This window comes from Propithecus coquereli, unplaced genomic scaffold (genome assembly GCF_000956105.1).
Source record: "Propithecus coquereli isolate 6110/MARCELLA unplaced genomic scaffold, Pcoq_1.0 Scaffold8, whole genome shotgun sequence".
In the NCBI taxonomy this organism is placed as follows: Eukaryota; Metazoa; Chordata; class Mammalia; order Primates; family Indriidae; genus Propithecus; species Propithecus coquereli.
In genome coordinates this window covers 16423232-16434634 of record NW_012154173.1, presented here as the reverse complement: position 1 = coordinate 16434634, position 11403 = coordinate 16423232, and positions in this window count along the sequence as shown.

The following is an 11403-nucleotide window of genomic DNA, read 5'->3' as shown; positions in this document are numbered from 1 at the left end:
AAAAAAAAAGTCAATGAAGGAGTCTAATGAGAAACTATCAGGAATGTGGACAAGGACCAGCAGTGTGTGGTGTCCTGGAAGTTAGGAAGCATTTTTTAAGGAGACAGTGTCAGACGTTTCATAATGGTCAAGTCCAGTACAGAATGTAAAGTATCCATTGGGCTTTGCAATTGGGAGGTCACTGGTGGCCTCGGCAAAAGCATCTTTAGTGGTGCGGCAGCGGGGGAAAGGTAGATTGCAGTGTGCTCCTAGAGAGCGAAAGGTGAGAAACTCCAGACGCTAGGAAAAGTCTCCAGGGAAGCCTGTCTGAGGAGGGCACAGGACAGCAACTGGAGGAATTTGTCTCCTCCCTTCCTCTGTCTCTCTCCTTCCTTCCCTCTATCCTTCCTCTCTCCTCTCTTTCCTTACTTCCTGCTGGGCAACACATAAACTTCTTTAAAGGCTATTGAGTAGGATCTTGTGATGGAAGAGTCTGAAAGTCCAGAATGGAAATGGCACAGATGGAGGCATTGACCTTGAATAGGAGAAGGAATATCCATTCTTCTGAGAGCAGAGGGAAGGGAGTGAGGGGAGTGGGGTGTTCAGGGAGGTTTTAGCAGGGAAGCAGGAGGTGATCAGGCAGGAGGCTGAGGGAGTATCTGCTAGCCTCAAGTTCTCTGCAAGGGAGCTGGCAAGGTCATCTGCTGAGAGTGAGCAAAGGAGAGAGGGATCAGTTCAGGGGACATCGAGAGAGGTTTGGAATAGTGATGGTAGAGAATGGGAGAGGAACAAGATAAATGGCACAGAGGGCTCACTCGTGTGGAACCACCTGTTTGAGGCACCAAGTATATTCGAGACTCATAGGATATTTTTCCCCAGGTGCATCTGAATGAGGTACAGAGATGCTGTCATGAGATGAGCTCAGGAATGGCAGGTGGGGGCAGGTAGGCATTCAGTAGGTATCAGGTCCCCCACTAGGAAGTGCAGATTGATAGTATAGAAAACACACAGTTGTGACTTCCCAGGGGGAAGAAATGTTTTCATTTGGTGAAGTTAATGTCAAGGCTATAAAGGTCTTCTAAAATTGTTGATTTCAAGTTTGGGCAGATAAACTGCAAAATATCAGATGGTGCCCCTTGGTTATTGGACCTGGGGTTGTGCCTGCCCTTATCTTGAGAACAAAACAAGAGCAATTACCTTCCTTCTTGCTCTACCTAGATCCAGGGAGACAAAAGAATTTCTGACAGATCCTATCCTTTCAATCTTGCAGACGACCTTTAAAGAAAGTAGTAGGTCAGTGAATTTTGGGAACATGCTCATGAAGCATCCAGCGTATGAGATCATTTCTTATAACTGTTGCATGGAGGCAGAGATACTTTTTTCTTAGAAAAGAGATCTGAATTTAGATAAGGCAGGAGTAAGGGTAAGAGAGCAAGAGCCAGAATGAACCAGTTTGTTCTCTTGTGCCTGGCTGAGAAAGTGAACCAATCTTGTGGCAGATGGGAGCCAAAGCAGGAAAGGGGTATGGGGAGCACTGGAAAGAACATCCAAGGATGTGTGGAGAAGATCACGGATGTGCTACTCCTTGAAACTGCAGTACGAAGGAGAAGGAAAGGAAACTAACACTTGTGGAGTCCCTACTATGTGCTAACTCACTTTTATCCATTTAATTCACATATCAACACTGTGCCATAAATATGATTTTCTTCATTTCACGGGGGAAGAATCTGTGGCTCAGAGCAGTATAAAAACTTGCCCGAGGTTAGACACACCGTGTGGCTCAGACACAGACCGCGGAGACAGGCAGAATAGGCTTGGGGTCTGGCTCTGCCACTAACCAGCCCTATGACTTGGGTAACTAGTTAAGAAAAATAGTACCCAGGATGGTCAGTGTTGTGTGTCAACTTGACTAGGATATTGTCTCCAATTATTCAATCAGACCATTCTAGGTGTTACAGTGAACATGTTGTGTAGATGTGATTAAAGTCCATAATCAATTGACTGTAAGTCAGGAAGGTCAGCCTAGACAATCTGAGTGGGCCTGATCTGGTCAGTTGAAAGGACTTAAAAGCAGATCTGAGGCTTCCTTGAAGAAGAAAGTCCACCTGGAAACAGCAGCTTTGCCTGGTGCCCAAATCCCAGCCTGCCTTTCCTGCCGGCCTGCCCTGTGCATTTTGGACTTTCCCAACCAACTCCAACAATTGCATAAAACTACAGCATAAAAATCTCTTGATACATACCTCCTACTGGTTCTGTTTCTCAGGTGGAACTCTGACTGATACAGTACCTCCCTCAGATGTGTTGCGGAGATTAAATGAAGTACTTAACACGGTGCCAGAAACATTAAAAATGGGTTTGAAAATCAGTACTTATCGATATGAGAGGGTGGCAAACACCAGGTTGCGCCTTCATCGAACTGGCTCTCAAGCCAGACTCTTTACCTAACACAGACTTGGTCAATAACTGTAGTTACCTTCCTGGGCTCTTATCACTGATTCAATGTGACCTCGAGCAAGCTGCAACCTCTATGGGCCCTGGTTCCCTTTCTCTAAAATGAGAAGGTTATCAACCGAATGATTTTTGTATAAACTCTTCCAATTCTGATATTTTCTGAGTCAGTTTTGATCTAATTTATCAGATGTTTAATAGGCCTTGTCTACTTCCTCCAGTCGACAGACAAGCTCTATTCTGTTACTGGTGTATTCAGGGCTGCTCCAACATAAGTGGCCCTCTAATTACTAGGTGGTTTATGGCCCAAGAACACAAACTAAGTTTAACATTAACTTGAACGAAGGATTCATGTCAATTTGGTCAGTGGTTTTAGAGCTCCCGCTCTGTTGCAGACGACGGGCCATAAAGAATATAAAAAAGCACTAAATCTGGTCCCTGCCCTCAAAGAGCATAGGGAGACATCCAAAAATCAGATACCACTATGAGGAAGTATATAATTCAGTCTAAGCACTGCAAGAGCTGACAGGAGGCAATAAGATCATTCTGAGCTGGAATGATCAGTAAGGCTTAATGGAAGAGGCAGGAATTTAGATAGATGGCATGTCTATGTTAGACGTGAGAAGGAAGTTAAATCTTCCGCTGTTCGTGTGCATCACGTATTCCAAAATCTAACGGGGGAGATTTGGGGAGCTCTTTATGTGCTGCTTGCCTTTGCTGGCTCAGATGATGGAGAAGTGGATGCCTCTGACTTCAGCCTTTCTCTCCTACTCTCCCTGACATCCCACTAACTACTATTGTTCTGTGCAAAATGAATGTGCATGGTCAGTTCACTCCATCACACACATTTACACACTTACGTACTTGCAGAGGCAGTAACAACCCCCATTGTCTGTGCATCTGGGGACCCCCACAGTAAAGGAAGTTCCATTAAAGTGGAGTCCCCTGTGTATCTCTTATCCACTGTATATGTAGCTCTCACACGAAGCAGGCCTTCAACCATATTTATAGAATAAATAAGTCAAAGTATCATCACTCTCCAGAATATGGGAGACATACAGGGGAAGTTTCCCTATCTGAAACTTTCAGTGGTATTAAAACCCTAATAATGGGGATTCTTATACTTTGGAGAATCTTTGATTTTCAATGTCAGCCCAATCCAACCCCCTGCTCTCACTCTTTGAAAAAAAATGTTGCTTAAATCCTGCCGGCAGAATTTCTTGTTCAGAGAGCCATTGATAGAACCACTGCCAAAAACTTGCTGGAGCTGAACAAAAAAACCAGTGGGTGTGGGTAGAAGAAAAGTTATGCTTGAATGACAAGCAAACACCCAAAAGATTAATTTTACAAACTCACCTTTCAGATCAGATAAAGGCAGCTTGACTTTTTAAAGGCAATATTTATTTTTATCAGTTTAATAAACAGCTCTTAGCAATATTGATAGTCATCTTTAATGGATAGAAACAAAGATGCCTTATTAACAGTTAAATTTAAATTGTTCACTAATCTTACTTTAGTTTATTGCCTCTTTCATGATGATCTGTTGCTAAATGAGTCTAAAAAAGTACTTGGTGATGTGTGTAAACAAGCCAGAAATCCTCAAGACTGTGGTCTAATAAAAGCAAATAAACAGAGTTTACAAAATAATTCAGAATAGTGAAAGAGGCAGTGTTTGGGGGTGTAAATATAGATTTCTACAAACAAGAAGTTAATGATCATAAGTCAACATTCATAAGGATCACTGTAAAGATTCGAAATGGAAAAAAGTATTTTCTGGATTCAGAAAAGTCTCCTAGCCAACTGCAAAATAATTCTGTCTGTGGAGTTCCAATCTGATGATTATTAACATTTATATTCCAACAAATTTCTGCAAATGTTTATTGAGCACCAACTATGTGCAATGAATAGTTCTCAAGACACACTGCATCCAGTCAATGCAGTCAGTGGGTACATATTTACGAAAGGTTGTACCATGTGGATGATGCAGTGTGGATGACGTAACGTCCATGTGTTGTTTCTGCCTGTCCAGCCTTCATGTGTTCCCCTTCCTCTGTTAACAGTGCCTGAATTTTCCTTTGGGTGGCCACTGTCTCCCACTCCACACCCTGTGCTTGTTGGGATCGACCCCATCCTCTTGGCTCCGAGGGTCTTCAGGTGATCATCACCTGCTCGGTCATACTTTGGCCACAGTGATTGATTTAGAGGTGGGCATAAATATAGATTGAAATAGAGGTGGGTTTGGCAAGATAAGCCAAGCCAATGAAACTAAATTTAGGGATATTTTTGGAAAAACTTGAGCAAGAGCAGCTCTCTTCCCACAGATTGCAAGCTGCGGGGGCAAGCTGAGACCCTGGTTGGGAAGAGGATGGCACGAGAATGTCTTCATTATGGTATTGGGTATTTTCCACTTGTTCCGAGCTACTCTTTCCTCCTCTCTATTGGCTGACCAGAAAAACTCTTATCAACCTCTCTTCCCCTCTGGCTTCCAGGTGGCAGTGCTGTCAGTAGATGAGAGGAGAATTGGGTTGTTTATTTCCCTTTCTAGGGGGTCTCCTTGGGCCGGCCCTGTCTCTCTACTGAAGACTGCAGCTCCTGTCAGGAGACTCTCCATATAGCTCTTGGTCTTCAGCCTCCAGCAACCACTCTTGCTTTTCTCTTTTGGGCCTAGAGATGTAACAATGTGCCACTATTGCTTGCTCTGTTATTTCAATATCCCTTCTAGTTTTCCTAAACCCTGCGCTCATCTTTGTAAGTTGTCCCCTTTTTAAAACCCAATTGCATGAAGGCATCTCTTTCCTGTCAGGACCCAGACAGACACGATGACAGCATTTGAGTTCTGAATTGAGACGTGCTTAAAGATAGTGATATTCTTGGACTTTTCAGCTATTCAAGCTAGTAAATGCCCTTTTTCTTTAAGGCTTTTTGAACTGGTTTTTCTGTTGCTTACAACAGACAGTCCTGACATAGTTTGTTAGGGTCTTTTTATAGCATAGACCCACAAAAGACACTTTTAAAAAGGGGGACGGCACTGTTATGAGCTGAATTGTGTCTCCCCGAATTCACATGTCAAAGTCCTAAACGCCAATACCTCAGACTCTGACTGTATTTGGAGATAGTCTTTGAAGGGGGAATTAAGTTAAAATGAGGCTATGGTGGGTGTCCTTATTCAGTATGCCAGTATGCCTTTGTAAGAAGAGATTAGGACACAGACATAACAGAAAGAAGACCACGTGAAGGCACAGGGAGAAGGTGGCCATCTACAAGCCAGGGAGAGAGGCCTCAGAAGAAATCAACCCTGCCGACACCTTGATCTCAGACTTCCAGCCTCCAGAATGGTGAGAAAGTAAGTTTCTGTTGTTTAAGCCACCTGGTCTGTGGTCCTTGGTCACAGCAGCCCTGGAAGACCACACAGGCACCTGTAGACTAGGACTAGGGAAGACACTTGCAGGGCCATCTGCTGACTCCCGCTCTCAGAGCCAGCACGGCCTCTTAGCTACGGCTTGTATGTCTTTCTGTAAGTTGGCTCCGTTTACCTTGGCTACTCACTGGCTCATCCTTCTATATTGCCCAATCCAAAGTAACCTCCATTATAATCATTGGCTTGGCCAGCTACCATCGTTACCTTTGTAACCGGCCCACCTCACAGGTTTCTGGCCAGCAATGAACAAGCTGCCTTTGGGTCATGTGCCCACATCTGGTTCCACCAGCAGCTGCCACGTGTCACAAGAGTTCTACGCTTGTTCTCTGTGTAGAAAGTGATGGGGTGCTCAGTTTCAGTGTGAAAGAGACAATAGACACAGCTGGCATTTGACAAGTACAGTATTTGGTCCCCTGGGCAAGTGGCATTAAAAATAACGTGAAAGCATCGATACCAACACATACTGTGCAGATTTGTCTTCGGTTTTTACTGTGGCGCCAATTTCTCATTCCAGTTACTCTCAAGGCCCACTTCCTTGACCTTGAGTTTTATGAGACACCCCCTAATCCTTACCATAGCCACTCAGTTTTGCTTGAGTGAGTTTGATGTGAGTTTATGTTACCTGAAAACAAAAAAAGCCTTGATTAAAACAGTTTCAGAAGAGAACAGTAATTTTGTCCAGGGAAGAGAGATCTGTTTAGAGTAAACATGATGTTATGGATTATTCCTGACGGTGCCAGCCTCTGTATGACTTTGTTCAAGTCCCTCCTCATCTGCAATACAGGAAGTGGAAGGAATAATGAACAATGTTCTCCTAAAAGGCTGTCTTGTGAGGTTGGCTCCTTTTATCTCAGGCAGGAATTGTTTCCTTCTAGTTCTCGGAACACTAATAAACAGAATTATTTCAAATATTCTGAATTGATTGACTGATTTTTTACTCACTTTGCAGTAGCTCTTTCTTTATTTACTTCCTGGTATCACAGAAACAAGGTTTAAGCGGGTGCAGGACTTAAGTTTCACAATTCGTGGAGCAGATACCATGTGTTTGACATTTTAATTCACTTCTGTCAGTGGTCATTTCCCCTTTTGGGGAGTTTGGGGTTTGTGTGTGGAGTTGCACTGAGGTGGAGAGCAGGCTCGGAGGGCATGTGGGCTCTCAGGCCTACCGTGCTACCCAGTGGGCCCGTCCAGTGGAATGTGTGCCTGATGGGATTTCACAAGTGCCACAGACTGGTGACTACTTCCCCTTTTGGAACCAGCTGTTTATTTTTTTTTATTTTATTTTTTTTATTTCCTAAATGACTTTTTTTTTTTTTTTATTTCAGCAAATTATGGGTGTACATATGTTTAGGTTACGTGTGTTGCCCTTGGTTCCCCCCCCCCACCAAAGTCCGTGTTTCAAATATGTCCAGCTGTTTATTTTTGTTAACCTTTCTCTGTTCCACTTTTGTCTGCTGAGTGGGGGTACTAGTCGGCAAATACTCACTCTGTCCCCTTTTCCTCACCCATATTAAGAGTATCTTAGCCTCTCCATTGTTGTTGGGGCTGGTCACATGAGCTGATTTGGCCAATGAATGTGAGCAGAGGGTTTGAATGTGCCGCACTATTTGGCTCGACTTCTCAGCCTTTTGTGTTTCCTCCCACTCTACCATTTAGAAGAGCTTGCCCTCTGTAGCCCTGTTCCTTCAGCCTAGGTCCCAACATGAGAGACTCATGGACCACACCTGAACCTCACCCACAGCACAGAGTAGGGCTGCTGCAGCTGACCAGCCAAACTGTGGGCAAGATGGAAATGTTTTGGGACTGCAAACCATGGAGTATTTTTGTTACATAGCATTATCACAGCAAAAGCTGATTAATACATCTGACAAAGGGAACTGAGGTATGGCTCTATATAGGATTTGAAAGTGAGGGAGTAAGTGGGGGAGAAAGTTGAAGGGCCTCTTTGGATAATGATTAGCTCTGCCTCCAAAATCAGGTTAGAGTACTCCAAACATCACAACTGTGAGAGATACTAGAAATGTTTCCAAATGACTAGAGTCCAATAAAGTATTTTTTATGTAGGGTTTTATATCAAACTTTAATAATTAGTGATACTGTAAAAACCCAAGCAATAATTATAGTCCCAAAATCCTATAATACAGAGACATCTCAGATAGGATATAGAATGCCAATGAACATTAGAACATTTTCATGTTCTAGAATGATCTATGTTAGACCATTTTTATGTAGAATACCTAAGTCTTAAGGATATACTCTTGGCCAGGTGTGATGGCTCATGCCTGTAATTCTAGCACTCTGGGAAGCCAAGGTGGGAGGATTGCTTGAGCTCAGGAGTTCGAGACCAGCCTGAGCACGAACTAGACCCTGTCTCTACTAAAAAAATAGAAAAATTAGCTGGATGTGGTGGCTCATGCCTGTAGTCCCAGCTACTCAGGAGGCTGAGACAGGAGGATTTCTTGAGCCCAGGAGTTTGAGGTTGCAGTGAGCTATGATGACATCACTACACTCTAGCCTGGATGACAGCAAGACTCTATCTCACACACACACAAAAAAAAGACACATTCTCAACTGTGTTTCTCTGATAAATATCTTGAAGGCAATTGTTAAAACAGACATCTGAGACAGAAATTAACTTCTATATTTATAGAACAAGCTTGAAAAGTTACGTGTTCATTTTTTGAACTATAAGTTTATACCTTTTAAGATGAATATAGATAGAATTTTAACCTTTTTTATAAAAAAGGTATTTGAGTCTACCAAGAATGGCTTAATTAATAATAATATTGATATTTATTTCACTTAGATACAAACTAGATATTTAATTTCGTGCTGAGCAATGTTTGCTACAACAAAATCCCAACATAACAAAATAATTCGGATTTATCCATGGAGTCTGTTTTAGTGGGAATCAAAGTATGTTCAATGACTGCAAACCACATTAACAGATTTTACTGGTTTATCTAAGAGAAATTTTTTAAAAAGACATTTATTTTTCATTTTTTCCTGGCATTAACTGGGTACAATCTTGCCATAATTTTACTTTATAAATCTACAGGAAGGAACACTCAATTGATGTTCATGTGAAATATAATTACCCACTTTTCTTCCTCTACAACGTGTACTCCAGAGACAGGATGACAAGCCAAGAAGTACATAATACAGCGCCTGTCATTAATAACCAGTACGCACTTTTGAAATTATTTCACAATAGCACTTATTCAAAGTATCCTTTATTTGCTTTTTTGACCACTTTATGAACATTATAGCAGCTCAGCAAGTATTGCCTGTTTCAAACCCAAGATATAAATAGGAATCTATTGAGTAAATGAATTCACGAGGTATTATCATAAATAAGTATTGTAAATTTTAACATGTGCAAAGTTTTATCTCTGCCCATGCCCCTCGTGCTGGTCGCACTGGCAGGCTCAGGGTCACTATGCCAGAATGGCAGAGAGCTGTGGGCCTCTGTCTCACCCTAAAGGCTCGTCACAAAGGCCATCTGCTGAATGAAGTCTTTCTTGAGTCTCCCAACCAAATATGATCTCTTCCACCTTTAAATCCAAAGAGTATCTGGTTTGTCTCTCTATAATACAATAAAGCTAATAATGGTAAAAATCACACTGACTTATCATTGAAAACTTCCACTGTGCTTCAACCGTGCTAAACTCTGCGTTCAGTGTCTCATTTCTTCTTTGCAGCACTCCTGCAAAGGAGGTATCCTTGTTTCCGCTTTATAGATGAAAACATTGGGTAAGGATTTGAGCTCAGGATTTAATTCCAGAAATGGTATTTTAACAACACTGCTTTTAACACTTGATTTGCATTTGAATTGTGTGTGGTTTTTATCTCCCTACTCAGTGGGATGGTTTCTTTCAACAGGTACCATTATGTAGCCATCTCTGTATCCCTTTGTATCCCATCGCAGTGTCTATAATGTATTACTTATATTCCAAAAAGCAGACCCCTTTTCCACATTTAAATGTCTCTTCAGTTGGAACAGATGTCCAATTGATACCTTGATTTACATGGTAGTCTTTCCCTCTTTGATTTCCCTGAAAAGCTGTTACTAGCCTTTAAGTGTCTCCCTAACCAATTCGATTGTAGAATCAAGGAGTAGTCGTGGAAATACACTTGGGTTGATTTCAACCCAAACTGCTCAGAGAAAAGATTGGGTCACTATAGAGGTATATTCCTTTTGATTTCTTAAGCAGAGAAGGGATCTAGAGTGGAATACATTTAAAAGTGAATGGGAGGGTGATCAGAGGTAGTTTAGTAGAAATAAAAAATTGTGAGGTCACTGGTCTCAAGGGAACATGTAGATGACACCGAGATTTCCTGAGGAGGGGGAAACTTCCAAATGCTTATTTCTTTGTGATACCAACACCAAGGTGAGCCAGAAACACAGCTGGGAGGTAACTGGGAGGAGCCCGAGTCCATCTGACCCTGAACTGCATGCACTCCATTTCCAGATGTCCTGACAATAGCATTATAATGAGAAAAATCACATTAAAATACTGCCAACAGTCTATGAGTCGAGGATGTGGGGTAGTCTGTCTCCTAGCTATAGCTCGAAGGAAGTCCTGAGAGAATTTGGTAGGGATGTCATGAAGGGAAATCATTAAGTATGAAATTGTTATCAAGCCTGTGTACTTTTGTATCCTCCTTGTCTTGCTTTGAACATTGGCACCATGGCTTGAAAGGAAATGTAGTAGATTATTCTTTCCATTAGCTTGGCTTGGACGAGAAGAATGAACTGAAAGTAGCTGTGTTGGAGAGAGGGTTCTGGGATTAAGGGAAGTTTTGTGTTTTTATAAGTGGAAGAGACTTGAGAATGTTTTTATGCTGAGAAGAGAGAGCCAATAGAGAAAGAAACTGTGGTAGAAAGTAGCTAAAGGGGATAATTAAAGTAGCAAGTTCCCAGAAGTATCAATAGCAATATTAAATGGGGCTCAGGGCACACAGGGAGGTCCTAGCCTTGGTCCGAAGGAGAGATGCCTTTCCACTGAGCTGCTGGAAGGACTTAAGAGTAAGCACAGAGGTGGATGTGTTCAGAGTGCTGTGGGGCTCGAGTTGGAAGAGGGAATACTTAAGGGCCTCTGAGTTTTTGCGGAGGAGATAAGGCTCATTGCTGAGCATGAGAGAGACACAAGTAAGGGAGAGGCTTCAGGAGACTGGAGAAGGTTTACGATGACTATTCAGTGGACAATGGGAGAGCTGCCTTGTGTTGCGAGTATAATCGAGGTGGGAGACTGTGTTGGCTCATTGTGCTGCTACAACAAAGTACCACGAACTGGGTAATTTATAAATAATAGGAAGGTATTTCTCATAGTTCTGGAGGCTGGGAAGTCCAAGATCAAGGCTCTGGCAAGTTTGGTATCTGGTGAGGGCTGCTCTTGGCTTTCAAGATGGTGCCTTGCTGCTGTGCCCTCTGGAGGAGTCAAACGCTGTGTCTTCACAGGGCAGGAAAGCAGCAGAGCAAAAAGGGCCTAAGCCAGTTCCCTCCAGCCCTTTTACAAGGCACCAATCCACTCATGAGTGACTTAATCACTTCCCCA